This window comes from Pan paniscus, chromosome 4, assembly GCF_029289425.2.
Source record: "Pan paniscus chromosome 4, NHGRI_mPanPan1-v2.0_pri, whole genome shotgun sequence".
NCBI classification, from domain to species: Eukaryota; Metazoa; Chordata; class Mammalia; order Primates; family Hominidae; genus Pan; species Pan paniscus.
In genome coordinates this window covers 46,602,115-46,621,023 of record NC_073253.2, presented here as the reverse complement: position 1 = coordinate 46,621,023, position 18,909 = coordinate 46,602,115, and the positions used below count along the sequence as shown (strand labels likewise).

Here is an 18,909-nt window from a genome sequence, read left to right as displayed (position 1 = left end):
GCTTATGGACCAACTGAAGCTAACACTTTGCAATGTAGGAGGCTGAGAAACCATGTGCAGCCAGCGTGATCTGGCATGGAGCCAGAAATGGAGTGGCGTCTCTGGAGAAGCCGTGGGGTGAAAAGGTGGATCCTTCTACAGTGACAGGTCATACAAAGAACATGTGTGGTCTTGTCCCAGAGTCCAAGCTGTGGCAAGGATAGCGAGACAGGAAGTAGTGTCCCCATTACCCATCAGTGATGTTTCCAGTACCAGCTTCCAGGCTCCCTATTCTTCATAGATGTTTACTGAGCTGTTTAACAAGAGAGCCAATAGAGAGAAACAGTCTTCTCATCAATATGCTTGGTGAAAAGGAGAGTCAACTGTTAGCATGAGGTCCGAATTAGAACCAGAGTCCCCTGGCCGAGTGCTCTAACCACATTCCTGTCCCTCTCACAGCTCCATCAGCTGCCCCACTTTGTGTTCCCTGGGATTCCATCCTTGACCTTTCCTTGACTTTATGTGCCCTCCCCAACTATCTTCAAAGACAACCTGGATGCCAGTGACATTTAGTGACATGTTGCAGACTCCTGTCTTCTGCGTAAACTCTAGGGCTTGGTCCCACCTATCTTTGTGTGCCTTCATCTGATTACTTCATAGGCTTTTCAAACTCAGTATGTCCAAATACATCTGTATCTTTCACCACTCCCACCCAAAACACAAGAGAAATGTTTGTGTCTATTCCTTCTGGCTGTTGGTCCAAGAATAGAATCCTTGGGCTCATTTTGACTCTGAAGTCCTAACAGACATCTCAGTAGTTGACACTTCCTGGTCGTATTCAGCCGTCTCCATCTTTCCACCTGTCGACTCCATCCTAGTTCAGGCTTCATCCTTTCATACTTAGGCTATTTCAGTAGTCTTTGCCTTGTCATCCCTCCTTTGATCTTTCTGCCCCATCAAACCCATATTCCACACTGTCACTAAAGGTATCTTTCTGAAACATAGACATGGGCCCACTACTTCACTGAGTAAACTCTGGAAGGGTTCTCCAGTGTCTACAGGGTAAAGTTAATCCTCTTCAGAATATCATATAGGGCCATTCACAGTATTGTCCTACTTTATCCTTAGAGAATTTTCTTATCCTTTAAAGAACTCATACCTATCTTTTAAGACTCAGCACACATATTCCTCCAGATTTCCCAGGTAGAACTAATCATTCCTTTTCTGTGGTCCTCCATTGCTTTGTGCACACCCTGGTGCTCTGACACTGTGCTTGGAGCATTATGTTGTAATGCCTCATTTTTAGGCTGTGCCCCTCTAAACAGTGAGGATCATGTTTCTCTTTATATTTGCATCTCCCATTTAGCTAGTGGTATTTGGAAGACAAGTGTTGTTGGAAAGGAAATAACTTCTTTCAGCTATGTGTGGTGAATGTTCATAGCGAAACACTAAACTAATCAATGCCTGTATTTCAGTTGTTCTTTTACTTATTTTTTAACCTTCACATTGTTCATGTAGGAAACACATAACCTTTGTAACAACTTTAATTTTTGGTAGTGATCCTCACCCTTAGACAAGAGGGTAGATGGAGGCACTCCTTCCTCCTTGTTTCTAGAACATTACGGCTCTATACTATTATAGATAGGTTTAAAATCTTAAAAGCTATCAGTTTTAAGTTCATATCATGTACCAGACTTTGTTCCTCATTGTTGTACATGTATTACCTCATTTATTTTAATTATTTCTATAACTCAATGACCATAGTACTACTCTTTCTGCAATTTACAAATGAGGAAATTAACGCACAGAGAGGTTAAGTAACTTGACCAAGATCACACACTCAATAAGTGATGAAACAGGGATGTGAGTCCAGGCTGTCTTGTGCCAGAACCAATGATCTTGACCACTAATGGCCTCTGGAACCACTAATGACAGCCTTGTTTTTATCTTATAGCCACAGTTAATCATTTGTTTTCACAAAAGATGTGACACCTCAATTAAAATCATTAGTGGTCAGGAGCAAATGTGATTATGTTTGAATTTCTTGCTTTTGGCATCTTCTAGCTGGGACTCTGTTCTAATCAACACATTCTTCTACTGATACATGGAATCAAGGCATTTCATCTCACACTCACTTAAGTTAACAAATGATCACTTCTCACAGATGTGGGTAACAAGAGTTCTGAGTCATTAATTTGCTAAAATGTTTTCCCCATTGTGAACTTTAAATCTTTTCTCTTTTATCCTCATAATAACACACATATTTTTACCCCATGTACCCTGATAAATAACAGAGAATCTTGCTACAGACTAGAAATTCACTGACTCGGACCTTGAGGAGGAAAGTAAAGGGAATGCACTCCCAACCAACAACCATTAAAGGCAAAGGAGGAGAAGGGCTCTAATTATTCTGCTGGAACTGGAACCCATGGTTACAGGGTTCTGAGCATTTGAAACCCTCAGGCTGAAAAATCACTTAACTTTCTGCTATGTTTGTGTGTATTGTGGGGCTGGGTTGTGCGGAAGAAAAGGAATAAAATAAAATCCATTTCAAATTCAGAGTTCACCATCATTTTGCTTATACTCTGGAGAAAAGAAAAATGATCCTGTCACTTTAAATATAGCATAGACTGCCATATAGATCTTATTTTTCGTTCTTTCATATTTTCTTCCTTTTCCCTCCTACCATCCCTCCCTCTCTTTGCCTCCCTCTCCCTCTCTTTGTATGTCATTAGCTCACAGTTTTTCCTTGTTCTGCTATTGAAGTCACTTTGCTGTTTCTTTGCATTTGTTTTGGGATCATTCTGCATGTTTGTGTGCTCTCTCCTTATCCAGAAGGCCCACCCTTTGTATCTGCTTGTTTCCTCTCCACACTACCCACTTAGGATACAATTTTGAGTATGAAAATATGTGCTAAGCAGCGGCTTGGGAACAGATTGCCTCTGCAGATAGCCAAAGCCCTGCACTCCTGGGCCAGTGGTTGAAGAATTCTCCTTTCATGGTGTACAGACTTTCTTGTTTTGTGGGTTTGCATTTTTGCCTCTAATCAAGTGTCTCTGTTTAAAATCAGTAAGACTACATGAGGGCTGATTCTGAGAATTAGAAGGCACAGGGATGGAAAAAGTCGTAAATGTGTAGGGCTGGGCAGCCCAAGGTCTGATTTGTTCAAATTAAGTGAGATAAACCCCATGGAATACTTAGAAGAGAGATCGGCATATTCAGGCACTGACCAGTGTTTTCTTCCCTTCTTTTAATTGCTCCCTCAATTATTTTTCTCCATAAACACTTAATATCTGCTCAAGCTTTCCAGGGGGAAGAGTGCATTTTTGGGGGTAGGTGGGGGTGTAAGGATGGGATAGCTTACAAAATGCATAGATAGAAACTCACTCAAGCCCACTTGGTGATGTGATATTGTTTGTTAGATTCTACATTGACAAGTTTTCATTTTTACTCCATGTCATGGGTTGATTTTGGGATATTTAAGTCTCATTCTTTCTGTGATATTTAAGTCTCAATTGTTCCACCTGGGGAGGTAGAAGGACAGAGAACATACAAAACATACACACACAAAAAAACCCTCTGATGAACACAGGTAGAATGCCATGTAAAAACCAAGGCAGGGATATGGGTGATGCTTGTGTAAGCCAAGAAATGTCAAAGATTGAGAGCAAACCACCGGCAGCTGGGAGTGAGGCATGGAACAGATTTCTCCTCACAGCCTTCAGAAGGAACCAACCTTCTGACACCTTGATCTCAGGATCCTAGCCTCTAGAACAGGGAGACAATATATTTCTGTTGTTTAAGCCAAAAAATAAAAATAGAAAACAAAAATAATCCTCTCATGATTTACTGTTCTGTGGAGCTTGAAGGGGAAGAGACACCACGTGTTAAAAATCCCCAGCCCAGTGGTCATGAGTTTCTCACATGCTGGGTTGCACAGGCCTTCCCTGTATGGTCGAGGTCTGTTGAGAAATTCTGAGTGTTGGAGGCCTTTCCAGGGCCGCCCTCAGGAGAGAGAAATCCTGCTGCAGGGTAACTCCCTAAGATTAGAAAAATGTAGCTTCGCTGGCCAACTGAAGCAAGGAATGATTCATTTCCTGTCATTAACAGAGTGAGAAAGATGTCGTTCACAAAGTTCTTTAAGCTGGAAAAGCACATTATGTGAAATACTCAATTTCCTAATGGATGGCATCAACTCTCCTAACTTGCCTTTCAGCAGCAGCATTGCTTCTGGACAGTTCCAGATTCTGGGGGCTGTTGGGTCACATGCTAACTGGCTCAGGTGCCTGATGTGCAATTAGTTGGGGGAGAAAGGACATTATGCTAACTCAACCCTGGGTTAAAATAATGACCTCGGCTATCCCCTGGATGATGTATCGACGTTTAATCCTCAAGTCGCTATATAACATTTCTAAATATTTAGCAACCAGATTGCAAGTTAAAACTTTCATGTTCAGGCTCTTCTGGTTAAAAATCAGCTAAAACAAAACAAAACAAACTAAAAAACGAAAGACCAAAAACTCAACCTCGCATTTAAAATTGTGCTGGTTATTATTTGTAGATAATCCCTTCTTGGTGGACTAAACTTTTCCCTCGAAAAACAAGTTTACATCACATAGTCTATTTAGCTTACTTGCTGATATTGCCAGATTATATAATCATAGGTTTGAATTGATAGAACACTCCTTTTTAAGGAGCTGAAAGAATTTAATCTTCTTTCCTATTTAGTTGCAGAATGCCCACAGGAGAAACAAGATGGCAACTAAATTTCCTTTTTTACAGGTGCCAAAAAGCCTATAGTTACAGAGAGGGTAAGTAATTTGCCTAGGATCACACAGCTAGAATTGGGATGTGGTATAAAAACCTAGGTGCTGTTTGCAGTTTAATGCTGCCAGCACTTGGCACTGATACCCCATCTTGAATGACTAATAATCTCTGTGTATGAAGTACCTGAAGAATATGGCCTAGGCTTTCTATCCCTGGGGCTTCCAAATGATACCTTACTTCATCACCACAAGAGTTTTATGATGTTGGCATTTTTATCCCCATTTCACAGGTGAGAAAATTGAGGCTCAGGGTTATATAGTGGGCAGAAGTAGAGATAGGGTTTGAACTCCAATCTACCTGACCACGTTATCCACTGCCTATGTAACATATATAAGAAAAGATATCTGGACATGAAACATACAACAAGCAGTGGTTCAATGACATCCAGGAGTCAGTGTTCTGGGAGAAACTGAAAAGTAAACATTTTAAATAAATGTTTATTTTCTGGCTCCTGGTTATAATAAAATTGTTAGTTTGTGTTTCCTTTTAGCCAGAGTTAATATTCTAAAAGAAAGTGAGAGTTGCAGCTAACAGAGTTTTTATATAAGAGGGAAAATAAAAAGAGCACAAAAAAGAAAGGAGGGTACTTGAAGACAACTTCCATGTAGTGTGGTATTGGCCAGTCCTGAATGGCTTTGGAGAGATCTGATTTTGGGCAAGGACACTGGACAGAGAGGGAGAAGGGGTAGGGAAGGCATCACTGGCAAGATATAACTAGACTTCACGAGCCTCAGGGTCCTCCTCACCTCAGTCAGAAAGACAGCAATACCACCTAAATGCCAAAATCCCAGAGGGGAAACAGTTAAATCCCAAGACACTCAAGGAGAGAAGAGTTTTGGAAATGCCAACAGGAGAAAAAAAGATTTTCCTGACTCAGGCCCTCTTTGATGACCTAGGAAAACTGGCTTGGGAATCAAAGTAGGGTGAAGTATGGTCCTGGTATCAGCATCACTTGGGAGCTTCTTAGAAACCAAATGCTCAGGCCTTACCCCAGACCTACTGAATCAGGAATGTTGTGTGGGGCCCTGCTGTCCAGGTTTGAGTCAGCCCTGCAGGTTTTGGATGCACCTAATCTTTGAGAAACACCACTCTGGAACATACAGAGGTGAGCCCTGGGCAAAACGGTGAGAGAGAAGCTTGTCCCAGGTACACCTTTACATTTATTAATGTGATTATTTGATTCATAGCCATGTGCCCTTCTAGGCTGTAAGTCAGACTGTGTGGCACACAGGAAGATACATTACTCAGCTTCCTTTGCAGTCAGATTGGAGCCATGTGATTGGGTTCCGGCCAATGGAATGTCATGGAAGTGAGGTCATCCATGTCAAAGCCGGGGTCCTGGTTGGTATAGGGCCAGCCTGTATGAGGACTCTGAGAAATAAACTTACATGAGGTAACTGCGATCTGGGGGTTGTTTTTCACAGCAGCTTCATTTCCCTGATTAATACAGGCTATGAGCAAAAAATTGGGCAAGGTCTGATCCGTTTTTGCTTTTGATTATATTCAGGGTGATTGTTGAAATGTTAACCAATGCTGTGTCAGTGGGACCAGTCACTCTACACAGACACTGACCACAGGGCTTATAGGGTCCTGCAGGACCTCTGAATTGCCATAGGTAACCCTTTAGATCAGGGATTTGGGGGAGCTCCAGAGGTTCAGAGGGAGAGGGCATTGGCTGGGACAGTAGAGAAGAACTTCAGTATTTTAACAACCCGTACAGCTGTACTGGTGCATGCCAATTGTATCACTAATATTCAGTACAGTTGTGACACAAGTAGGCAGACAACAAATACTTTTTTGAATCAAAACCAGATAATTTGAACATAATGTAGTTAGGGTCCTATTGAGCATTGAAGATAACAATTGCAGACATCTGTCAGGAGTCTCCCCTGGAATAAATTGTCTACGGAATCTACAGGCATCCATGTGGGCTCCATTTTACCCACTTCCTTACTCTAAAAGATGGATGGAGACCTCCATTTAGAATGGAAAGTCCTTGGCTTTGTTGGGTTTCTGAACCCCTTTGGTGCTTAATTTGAGCTCCTTTCCTAAACAAATGCACATATACCCATAAATATAAGGATGTGGATACTGTTTTAGGGGGTTCGTATGTCCTTTGGGCTCCATCTCCAGGAATGAAAAGTAAAACAAGGAGGAAAAAATTCCTGGAAATGGCTAAGTGTGAACCAGGACCTATTTGCCTTTGAGCATAGAATATGTGTAAATTGCAAAACCAGGACCTAACAAGGTTTCTGCAGCATCAATAACTTTCATGACATTTTATTTTCTCGGTTCCTGTCTTCTCATCTATAGTGAATAGCAATATAAACTCTTAAAAAAAAAAAAACAGAAAAGAGTGTTGCAGCTTTGTGTAGAAATGGGTATTAGCATTCATATCATAATTTGTAAATTGAGTTTGACTTATATATCAAGGCAACGTATAAAAATGCTGCACGGGATGCTCAGGCACTTCCTTCTCTGTCTCAGCTTCTTAGAGCTACAAGAGGTTCTTCATGCTTCCAGACCTTGTTTATTTTAACATCCACCATAGGGGACCCGTCTTCCTGTTTCCCAACTGGATATAAAAACTGTTGGATGGTGAATCCTGCAGATCTGACGGGAGGAATTTCTGGCTAGTGGGAGGTGGAATGATTCACTTACTGATGTTAGTGCAGTGAGACAAATCTCATTCATAAATGTTCTCTCACTTGCAGCAACTTTAGCTTTACTACGTTTTTATTACTGGATCATTCCAGAACCTGATGAGTCTTTGGCATGATCTAGAAGGATGTGAGGACACTTGCTATTCCACAATGCCCTATTTAAGGAATAGTGGGCACTCCAGGGACCAGAGGTAGATAGTCATCCTGAAACAGAGAACAGAGATCAAGGTTATGCTTGACAAAACGAAGCATCAGTTTTTTTTTTTTTTTTTTTTTTTTAGGATGATGTAAGTCAAAAATCAACTCCCATTGAGGTTAAAAAAAGTTCTGGCTGCCTAGCCCTGCTGCTGTCAAAGGAGCCCTCATTTTCTCAAGCCTGAGAATTGAGTATTTTAGGGAAAGAACTTTAGAGGCCTTCTGCAATTTGCAGATGAGCTTGAAGTCCTGGGAGATGAAAGAACTTGCTAAAGGCCAGTGTCTATCCAGGAGATGACAATACTGCCGCTTGGCAAGGGCAGGTTTTTTGTGGAGAGGTGTAATAGGGAAAAGGTGAAGCGTGGCCAAAGGAAGGGGTGTGGGTAAGTTTGGAACGGATTTGTACTTAATCCTGGGAACCATAAAACATTACTCAAGATCTCTGAGAGTGAGGGAACAAGTGCCAGGATTTGTCCATGAGATAAGTTGAGAGGGGAACAGAGAGGGCACATGTGGTGAATGTGTGGAAACAAATCACCTGATTAGTAACTTTGCCTTGAGCCTAGCATGAGTTTGGTGCTCAAACTCAGGGCAGTCCTCACCCACACACCCCAGAGGGGTCCCCTCCACACGTGATGGGCTGGCCAGGGACAGCGAGGCTGAGCCAGGGACAGGGGTGGTCAGGGAAGGAGGACATGGTGCCAGGAATAAGAAAAGCAAAGTAGAGGCCAGGGGTGAGGGAATAAACAAAACTGGAACAAGGGAGGATGCCAAAGTTCCTAGAATCATGATCCGTCAGTTGCTGAGGAGCTTGTGGGATTTGGAGATCCTCACAGTGTAGCTCATCAAAGTCAGGGCACAAAGGCAGACCACCAGTCTCCGGAGAAAGAAAAGGTGCTGGGCCTGGGGCACGGGCATGGTGTTCTGTGCCCACTGACTCATTGCCTGCTGAGTCTCAGGGAGGTTTGGTTATTTACACTCAATTACACATCTTAACTCTGCAAATGTTGGCACTAGGATGTAGGCCCCTCTTCCGTTGGTTTTAGTTGCAATCAGATAGGAAAAGGAACAGATTAGTGCCTGACATAAAGTTAAGTCCTCAAAAATGTTTAGATGCGAGCACCTTGTTTGTGATGTTGGTAGCTCACTGCTATCCATTTCACATTAGCAAAGAGTCGTTTCTCATGTTAACCTGGGAAGGTGGCACTGAGTAGAGATGGTGGGGATAGAGCTTACAAAGAAAGAATTTTGATGGGGCTCCATGGAGGAGCGAGAGAGTACCATGCCTGAAAAATTGCTTATTAGCTGGTGAAATAAATGTTCTTGGATTACTCAGTGCAGGAAGTGAGTTGCACAGTAGATAATGAGGGGGAATTTCCTCCCCAGCTATGGCCTAGTGAAAATGTAGACCAAGCCTCAGTAGTCAAGGTGGTTAAGGGGCGAAGTGAAGGGAGAAAGACGAAGAGGGGCGGGATGGATGCTCTCAGCTAGAAGCACAGTGGAACCTCGTCTCAAACAGCAGATAGCACATGGACTGGCATTAAAAGTCCTGCTTAGAGCCTCTATGTGAGGCCCCATGAAAAAGCTTATTGCCTATATGTGACATTTTAATGTGATTAAAATGAGCCTTGACAAAGTTGAGTCAGATGGGAGTCAGGGAGTGGGGATGGCCTGTGCACTCCAGCTTTTTGTGAAGTGTGGAGAATGTATATAAATTCTCTAAAAAGCCTCAGCAGACCAGTAACTGCAGATTTTGTGTAGTTCTAATGAGACAGCATTTTAGTTTGGCAAACACATCAGTGCTATGTGTCCCCAAAGCCCAGTGGTATTTGACTGCTTAGTTTTTGAACTCCGAGAAGTGGTACAGCAATCTCCAGTGAGCACAGGAGATTTCAGATCACCAATAGGTTTATACAAGGAACATCTTAGCACATGGCTTAAGAAAACCTCACATTAATTATGTGCTGAAAAAGGTCATTGTGCAGAATTTCCTAAGAAGAATTCCAGTGTTTCCTACAGAGAGGCTTGCAGCCTGAGGCCATTGTGACATCCTGCTGTAAAGCCAGTTTTTTTTGTGCAATTTCCATGGAAAAGTGGGGAAGAACTCTATAGCCATGAAGTCTATGTGAATTTGGAATGCTGCTTCTTCTAGCAGAAGCTCTTTGGTAATGAGATTCTAAGGGAGTGATGTATATGGAAAAAGTGGGCGGATTTTGAAGATTTAAAAATAACACATTCTTGGGGTTCATGTGACTCTACAACTCTATTGTGTGGTTTCTTTGAAGTGCTGGGTCTTTGGACTGAAATTTTAAATTCATCTCACTGTGGCCTTTGGAAACAGAGCATTAAACCTCTGTCATGCACGTTAATGCTGGGGCAAAAGAGGACAGAAGATAATTGTATTCCTCAATATTCACACTATTTTTAGATTAGGGAGGGTGAGCACTCATTTTAGAGGGTGTATGTTTGTGTCACTTTTCTGAATCTTATACAGGATGCAGCAATCATGCGATGATCGCCAGGTTGCACAAGATCACTAAGGCCACAAGAGGCAGTGGATGATAACTTCAGTGGGTTTCGGGTATCTGGGGTATCAGCAGGCAGCAAACCTATACCTGTCTCTAGGGCAAGGTCTAATTGTACGTGCATGTTAGTGAGAGGGTTAGTCTTATTTCAGTATATTTTGTCCTGTGGTTATGTAGGGTTGAAGTTACCCGTGTAGACAGACTTATCTGGCAGGGCAATAGCTCTAGAAGGTTTGAGGTGAGCAGATTCTATGTCAGAGCAAAGACCCTTTTTAGAGGCAGTCACCAGTGAAGGTGTTTTCTAAAATAACATTAAGACTTCTCACTTACTGTGTTGACACCTACTAGGGTTTCTGTTACTACTATAATTGGACTTCTTAGATCCAGGGTCCAAAGCCCTGAGTGCCCTGGGAACTGACTTCCAGCTTTGAACATGGCATTACTTCTCTTCAGCCAGCCATACCTCTTACCTTCCTCCTACTGTTGACAGAACAATTATTGATCACCCATTGGGTGTTTCTCATCATATTCTCTGGTTGCTTTATTCCTGGTAGTGCCTCAGCTTTTCTAGGATGGAAAGTGAAAGGCTTGTTCCTTGGTCCCATGGAGGGTTTTTCTATTTGCTGGTACAGCCTGTAGAGTATAGAACATAGCACAAAAACATAAGTGCTATTTGCCAAATACTTCTAGTTCTTCTCCCTCCTGCGTACTTGTGTGGGCTGCATATCTCAGCCCCCTTGTGGTTGGGAGGGTTCATCTAAATAGGTCTGGCCAATGAGTTGTGAGCAAAGCAACATACATCACCTCTGAGTTGGAATATGTCATTGTCAATGTGAGACCCTCCAGAGCTCTCCCTTACTTCTGGGAAATGCTTAAGATAGTGACCTGACTATTATAAACAGCCCTTCTGCTGACCCATGATAAGATATCTTCAATGCTTAAAGTCACTAAAATTTTGGGTTGTTATTGCAGCATAACCTGACTCTTCTAGACCAATTTAGACAGTTCCCTTTTATGAGATTCAGGATCTTCTTCCCTGTTGGGGAGTAGCCTGTTGTGATTTTAGAGGTTTCAGAAAGGCTATTCTACTTCAGAATATCACCACCTCTACATATCTCCTATACCAGCCCCTGAGCTTCCCACACCTACCTGAAGTTATGTGACTTAAGGCAATTCATTCTTTTTCTTTCTGAGCCTTTGCACTCCAGAATGAAAGATTGGAGGAGATGACCTCCAGGGCCACACACAGCTGGCTTTCTCTCAAAGGCAAATTGTTCTCCTAGGCACCTATTCTGGTAAGACTAACAGCCTGAGATGGGCTTTGCAGAGTTTATGGATCCTTCTTTAAGGACACAAATGTTTCTGCCCTTTGTTCATTCTAACATCAAGGTCTTTGCATGTTTTATTTCTTCTGCCTTAATTACTCAGGCTCAGGGATCTCAATTGTCATCTCCCCAAGAGACACCCAATGTGACACAAGTTACTCACTTATATTACCCAGTTTCATTTTCACCAAGGCCCTTAATAGTGCTTGCAATAGTCATATCTGTAGATTATTTTATCATGTAGAAAATAAACTGCACTAGAGCAAGGAGCTTGTCTTTTTCATTCATGGCTATATTTTCAGTACTTACAACTGAGCCTGGCACATGGTGGCCCTCAGTTAATACTGGTTGAATTAATGACTCCCATACTAGTTTATCCCATGCTAGGGGCTGGATAAACTAAAGGGAACAACAGCCTGAACCATGTGTGAGCAGGCCCAGATGTCACAATAAGCAAGCTGCCATCCATGTGCTTGCTCTTCTGGGCAGAGTCTGTACACAAGAACTGGTTTGTTGGGAGCCTAATAAAAACAAATAGAAGCATTTCCTCTGGTGAGTCCTACACCTGGAGAACCAAATTCATAGAAGGTATTCCTGTTAAGGTATAGTTTGGGTGTTTGACAGCAAAAAAGGAACAGTCCTACAAGCCCGAAGAGACTGGGGGCCTATATTCAACATTCTTCTTTTTTTTTGAGAGGGAGGCTTGCTCTGTTGCCTAGGCTGGAGTGGAGTGGCACAATCTCGGCTCACTGCAAGTCTGCCTCCCAGGTTCATGCTATTATCCTGCCTCAGCCTCCCGAGTAGCTGGGATTATAGGTGCCCGCCACCACGCTCGGCTAATTTTTTGTATTTTTAGTAGAAATGGGGTTACACCATGTTAGCCAGGATGGTCTCGATCTCCTGACCTCATGATATGCCCACCTCAGCCTCCTAAAGTGGTGGGATTACAGGCATGAGCCACCGTGCCTGGCCTATATTCAACATTCTTAAAGAAAAAGAAACTCCAACCAAGAATTTCATATCCAGTCAAACTAAACTTTATAAGTGAAAGAGAAATAAGATCCTCTTTCAGACAAGCAAATGCTAAGAGAGTTCATCAGTACCAGACATGCGTTATAAGAGGTCCTTAAGAGACTGTTAAATATGTAAACGGAAGACCATTACCAGCCACCACAAAACACACTTAAGTACACAGACCATTGACACTATAAAGCAACTACACAATCAAGTCTGCATAATAACCAGCTAACAACATGATGAGAGGATCAAATCCACACATATCAATATTAACCTTGAATGTAAGTGGGCTAAATGCCCAAATTAAAAGGCACAGAGTTGCAGGTTGGATAAAGAAGCAAGACTCAATGGTATGCTGTCTTCAAGAGATCCATCTCACGTGCAATAACACCCATAGGCTCAAAGTAAAGGGATGGGGAAATATCTTCTAAGAGACTGAAAAATAAAGAAAAGCAGTGGTTGCTATTCTAATTTTAGATAAAACAGACTTTAAATAAAAAATGATCAAAAAAGACAAGGGCATTACATAATTTTAAAGAGTTCAATTCAACAAGAAGACTTAACTATCCTAAATATATATGCATCCAACACAGGAGCACTAAGATTCATATAACCATTCTTAGAGACCTATGTAGAGACTTGGGTAACCACACAATAGTAGTGGGAGACTTCAATACCCCATTGACAGTATTAGACAAATCATCAAGGTAGAAAAATAACAAAGATATTCAGGACCTAAACTCAACACTTGACTAAATGGACCTAATAGACATGTACAGAACTCTCCACCCAAACCCAGTAGAATATACATTCTTCTCATGTGCACTTGGCACATACTGTAAAATCAACCACATAATAGGCCACAAAACAATTCTCAGCAAGTAAAAAAAAAAAACCAAAAACTGAAATCATACCAACCACATTCTCAGACTACAGTGCCTGTGGTCCTAATAAAAATAGAACTTATGAACACAAAGAAACAAACAACAGACATTGAGCTGTACTTCACCGGGGAGGGGAGGAGAGGGGAGAGGGGCAGAAAAGATAACTATTAGGTACTGGACTTAATACCTGAGTGATGAAATAATGTGCACAACAAACTCCCATGACATGTGTTTACCTATGTAACACACTTTCACATGCACCCCCAAACCTAAAATAAAAGTGAAAAAAATAAAGAAAAATTAATACTAAGAAAACCATACAATTCCATGGAAATCAAACAACCAGTTCTTGAATGACTTCTGGGTAAACAGTGAAATTAAGGCAGAAATCGAGAAATTCTTTGAAATGAATAAGGACAAAGATACAACATATCAGAATCTCTGGGACACAGCTAAAACAGTGTAAAGAGGAAACCCTGTAATGCTAAACACCCACGTCAAAAAGCTAGAAAGATCTCTAACTAACAACTAACATCACACTTTGAAAAACTAGAAGAAGTGCAAACCAACCCCAAAGCTAGCAGAAGAAAAGAAATAACAAAAATCAGAGCTGAACTGAATAAAATTGAGATGTAAAAAAACCAGAGGAAATATCAACAAAACCAGAAGTTGGCTTTTTGAAAGATTAAATAAGATTGATAGATTGTTTTCTAGATTACTAAAGAAAAAAGAGAAGATCCAAATAAACACAATCAGAAATGACCAAAGGGACATTACCACCCACCCCACAGAAATGCAAACACCACTCAGAGACTATAACGTACACCTTTATGTGCACAAACTAGAAAACATACAAGAAATGGATAAATTTCGGAAAACATACAACCTTCCAAGATTGAACCAGGAAGAAATAGAAAGTCTGAACAGACTAATTCTACCAGATGCATAAAGAAAAGCTGGCACCATTCCTACTGAAAGTATTCCAAAAAATTGAGGAGGAGGGACTCATTCTCAGCTCATTCTATGGGATCAGCATCATCCTGATACTAAAGCCTGTGAAAACTTCAGGCCAATATCCTTGTTGAACATAGATGCAAATATCTTCAACAAAACACTAGCAAACCAAATCCAGCAGCATAATGAAAAAGCTAATTCATAATGATCAAGTAGGCTTTATTCCTGGGATGCAAGGTTGATTTAACATATGCAAAACAATAACAGTGATTTATCACATAAACAGAACTAAAACAAAAACCATGTGATGACCTCAATGGATGCGGAAAAGACTTTCAATAAAATTCAGGATTCCTTTATGTTAAAAATACTCAACAAGACCGGTGAGGTGGCTCACACCTGTAATCCCAGCACTTTGGGAGGCTCAGGTGGGTGGATCTTTTGAGGTAAGGAGTTTGAGACCAGCCTGGCCAACATGTGAAACCCATCTCTACTAAAAATACAAAAATTAGCCAGGTGTGGTGATGCACACCTGTAGTCCCAGCTACTCTATGTGGGAGGCTGAGGCAGGAGAATTGCTTGGACCCGGGAGGTGGAGGTTGCGGTGAGCCGAGATCGTGCCACTGCACTCCAGCCTGGGCAACAGAGTGAGACTTCATCTCGAATGAATGAATGAATAAATAAATACAACCCCCAACAAACTAGAGATTGAAGGAACATATCTCAAAATAATAACAGCCATCTATGACAAACCCACAGCCAACATCATACCGAATGGACAGACACTGGAAGCATTACCCTGAGCACAAGAACAACAGAAAGATGACCACTCTCACCACTCCTATTCAACATAGTAGTGGAAGTCCTAGCCAGAGCAATCAGGCAAAGAAAGAAATAAAAGGCATCTAAATAGGAAGAGAGGAAGTCAAACTGTCCCTGTTTGCAGACAATATGATTGTGTATCTAGAAAACCCATAGTCTTAGCCCAAAAGCTCATTCAACTGATAAACAACTTTAGCAAAGTTTCAGGACACAAAATTTACATACAAAAAATCACTAGGATTCCTATACATGAATGACAGCCAAGCTGAGAGTCAAATCAGGAATAGAATCCTATTCACAATTGCCACAAAAAGAATAAAATACCGAGGAATTCAGCTAACCAGGGAGGTGAATGATGTCAACAATGAAAATTACAAAATACTGCTGAAAGAAATCAGAGATGACACAAATGAAAAAAACATTCCATGTTCATGGATAGGAAGAATTGATATTGTTAAAATGGCAATACTGCTCAAAGCAACTTACAGACTCAATGGTATTCTTCTCAGAATTAGAAAAAAAATTCTAAAATTCACATGGAATCAAACAAGAGGCCAAATAGCCAAAGCAATCCTAAGGAAAAAGGTTAAAGCTGGAGGCATCATGTTACCTGACTTCAAACTATACTACAAGGCTATGGTAACTGCAACAGCATGGTACTGGTACAAAAACAGACACACAGACCAATGAAATAGAATAGCGAGCCCAGAAATAATGCTATACAACTATCTGATCTTTGATACAGTCAACAAAAACAAGCAATGGGGAAAGGACTCCCTATTCAATAAATGTTGCTGGGATAACTGGCTAGCCATATACAGAAGAATAAAACCTGACCTCTTCCTTATGCCATATACAAAAGTCAAGTCAAGACGGATTAAAGACTTAAATGTGAACTTAAACTATAAAAACCCTTGAAGAAAACCTAGAAAATACCATTCTGGACATAGGCCCTGGCAAAGATTTCATAATGAAGATGCCAAAAGCAATTGCAACCAAAACGAAAATTGACAAATGGGACCTAATTAAAGAGCTTCTCCACAGCAAAAGAAACTATCAACAGAGTAAGCAGACAATCAACAGAATTGGACAAAATATTTGCAAACTGTGCATCTGACAAAGGTCTAATATCCAGAATCTATAAGGAATGTAAACAAATTTACAAGCAAAAACCAAACAACCCCAGTAAAAAGTGGGTAAAGAACATGAACACTTTTCAAAAGAAGACATTCATGCAGCCAAGAAGCATATGAACCAATGCTCAATATCACTAATCATTAGAGAAATGCAAATCAAAACCACAATGAGATATCATCTCACATCAGTTAGATTGGTTATTATTAAAATGTAACAGATACTGGCAAGGCTGTGGAGAAAAGGGAATGCTTATACACTGCTACTGGGAATACGAATTAGTTCAGCCACTATGGAAAGCAGTTTGGAGATTTCTGAAAGAACTTGAAGCAGGCCAACCATTTGACCCAGCAATCCCATTATTGGGTATATACCCCAAGGAATATAAATCATTCTGCTATAAAGACACATGCATGTATAAGTTTGTTGCAGCACTATTCACAATAGCAAAACATGAAATTAACCTAAATGCCCATCAATGGTAGACTGGATAAAGGACATGTGGTACATATATGCCATGGAATACTATGCAGTCATAAAGAAGAACAAGATCTTGTTCTTTGCAGCAATACGGATGGAACTGGAGGCCAGTATCCTAAGCAAACTAATGCAGGAATAGAAACAAAATACCACATGTTCTTTCCTATAAGTGGGAGATAAACATTGAGTACACATGGTCACAAAGAAGAAAACAATAGACATTGGGACCTACTTAAAGGTAGAGGATGGGAGGAGAGTGAGGATCAAAAAACTACGTATTGGGTACTATGCTTATTACCTGGGTGATGAAACAAATGTGTACACCAATCCCCTGTGGCACACAATTTATCTATATAACAAACCTGCGTATGTACCCCTAAAACTAATATAAAAGTTGAAAAAAAGAAAAACAGATTTTAAAAAAACAGATTTTTAGAGTGTCTAGCTTCTTTAGAAAACATCTATTCATTGTCAAATGTCTGTCAGTCTGTTGGGTACTAATAATATAATCCTATAACTTACAAGGATGTCAGGCAAAAAGCTGGCTAAGCAACTAGGGAATCAGCTCAATTGACAGATGTGTTCATACTGCCTATAAGCCTCTGAAAAGTCAATGAATCCAATATGTGATTCAGAAATTAGAATTAATTTTTTTAAAAAATGTGGCTTTTATGCATAATGATTTTTCATTTTCTTCTTCTGGAACATGGAGGGAATGGACAACCTAATGACTCCGCCTTTCATATCCAAGCCATCTCTAGCTACGCTGGAGGACTTTTCACCAGCCAGAGAATTCGGTTTGCATGTGATGTGGCTGGGGAGCCTGTTGAGGCTGCTCTCAGCTTGGTGCAGAGGATTGGGTTTAGCATACTCTCAGCACAAGGGTCAGTTATTCAGGCCTCACTGTTGGCAAAGCAGCAAATTGCTCTTTTGTGGGGCTTGGGGAAGTCACAATTGGTTGTCTGTTTCTTGATGGACACAATAAAGAGACAGAGCAGCTCCATCTCCCTGAGCCCAGTACAAGAATTCACGCACTTTGCCTCCTGCCTCCAGCTCTCCCACTAAGGGGCTCTCCCTGCAGAGTCAGTCAGCCAACCCTCTGTGACTCAGCTCCTTCCTTTGCAAAGTGGGGATGGTCAGATTTATTCAGGAGCCGTGAGGCATGCTTAAAAACGCCTTCAAAATGCCAGCTCCTGCAGATTATTCTGTGATTTGTGAACTGGCAAAAAGGTTGGGGAATTTCCCTTTGTTGGGTGTAGGTCTTGGCTTTCTGTGAGGAAGTAGGGCTGGCTGGCATAGAATTCCTTTGATTTCTTCTACTTCCTCTTGGGACATGGGTCACATGGAAGGTGGCCCTATCCTTGGCTGTCAGAACCCCATAAGCCCAACCATATCCTAGGCCTCTCCTTGTCTCCTCTTGTTTCTCATACAAACTCACTTCTAACTCTCAAAGGATTTGAACAGATGGTTTACATAGAGGAAATGTAGTAAATCAAACATTATATGGAAGAAATACGTAGCCTTGAAAATAGAGGAAATGAAAATGAAAGCAACTTGAATTACCAATAATTATAACTGATCCAACCCAATAGACTAAAGGGACACATGCCCATTAATTGCTTTGTTAGAGGCTCTCTATTGTTCTAGTCTTCTGAGCAGTCATCCGCCATGGTGTAATAAAAGTTACACACACACTGTGAGGAACATATTCCAAAAATGAAAAAGAATGATTATTTAAAAATGCCCATAGCAATGAGGTGTACTGATTAATACATTAAAAAGGAGCCAGGCCTAGTGGCTCATGCCTATAATCCTAGCACTTTGGGGGGCCAAGGAAGGAGGATAGCTTGAACCCAGGAGTTCAAGACCAGCCTGGGCAAGAGAGTGAGATCCCATCTCGACAAAAATTTAAAAAATTAGCCAGGCATGGTGGTGCTTAACTGTAATCCTAGCTTGGAAGACTGAGGCAGGAGGATAGCTTGAGCCCTGAAAGTCAAGGCTGCAGTGAGCTATGGTTATACCACTGCACTCCAGCCTGGGCAACAGAGTGAGATTCCATCTGAAAACACAAAACAAAACAAAACAAAACAAAACAAAACATATA

At 41.1% G+C, this 18,909-nt stretch overlaps 1 long non-coding RNA gene across 1 annotated transcript in view; it reads right to left on the bottom strand.

Moving 5' to 3' along the window:
- Nucleotides 1-1,755: 1,755 nt before the first annotated feature.
- Nucleotides 1,756-18,909, bottom strand: part of LOC117980280 (uncharacterized) — a 64,961-nt gene continuing 47,807 nt past the window's right edge. Inside the window, exons 3-4 of the long non-coding RNA XR_004671537.2 lie at nucleotides 10,660-10,822; nucleotides 1,756-7,673 (exon numbers count right to left, since the gene is read on the bottom strand). This is a non-coding gene — a long non-coding RNA (uncharacterized LOC117980280). The remainder of the gene's footprint in view (nucleotides 7,674-10,659; nucleotides 10,823-18,909) is intronic.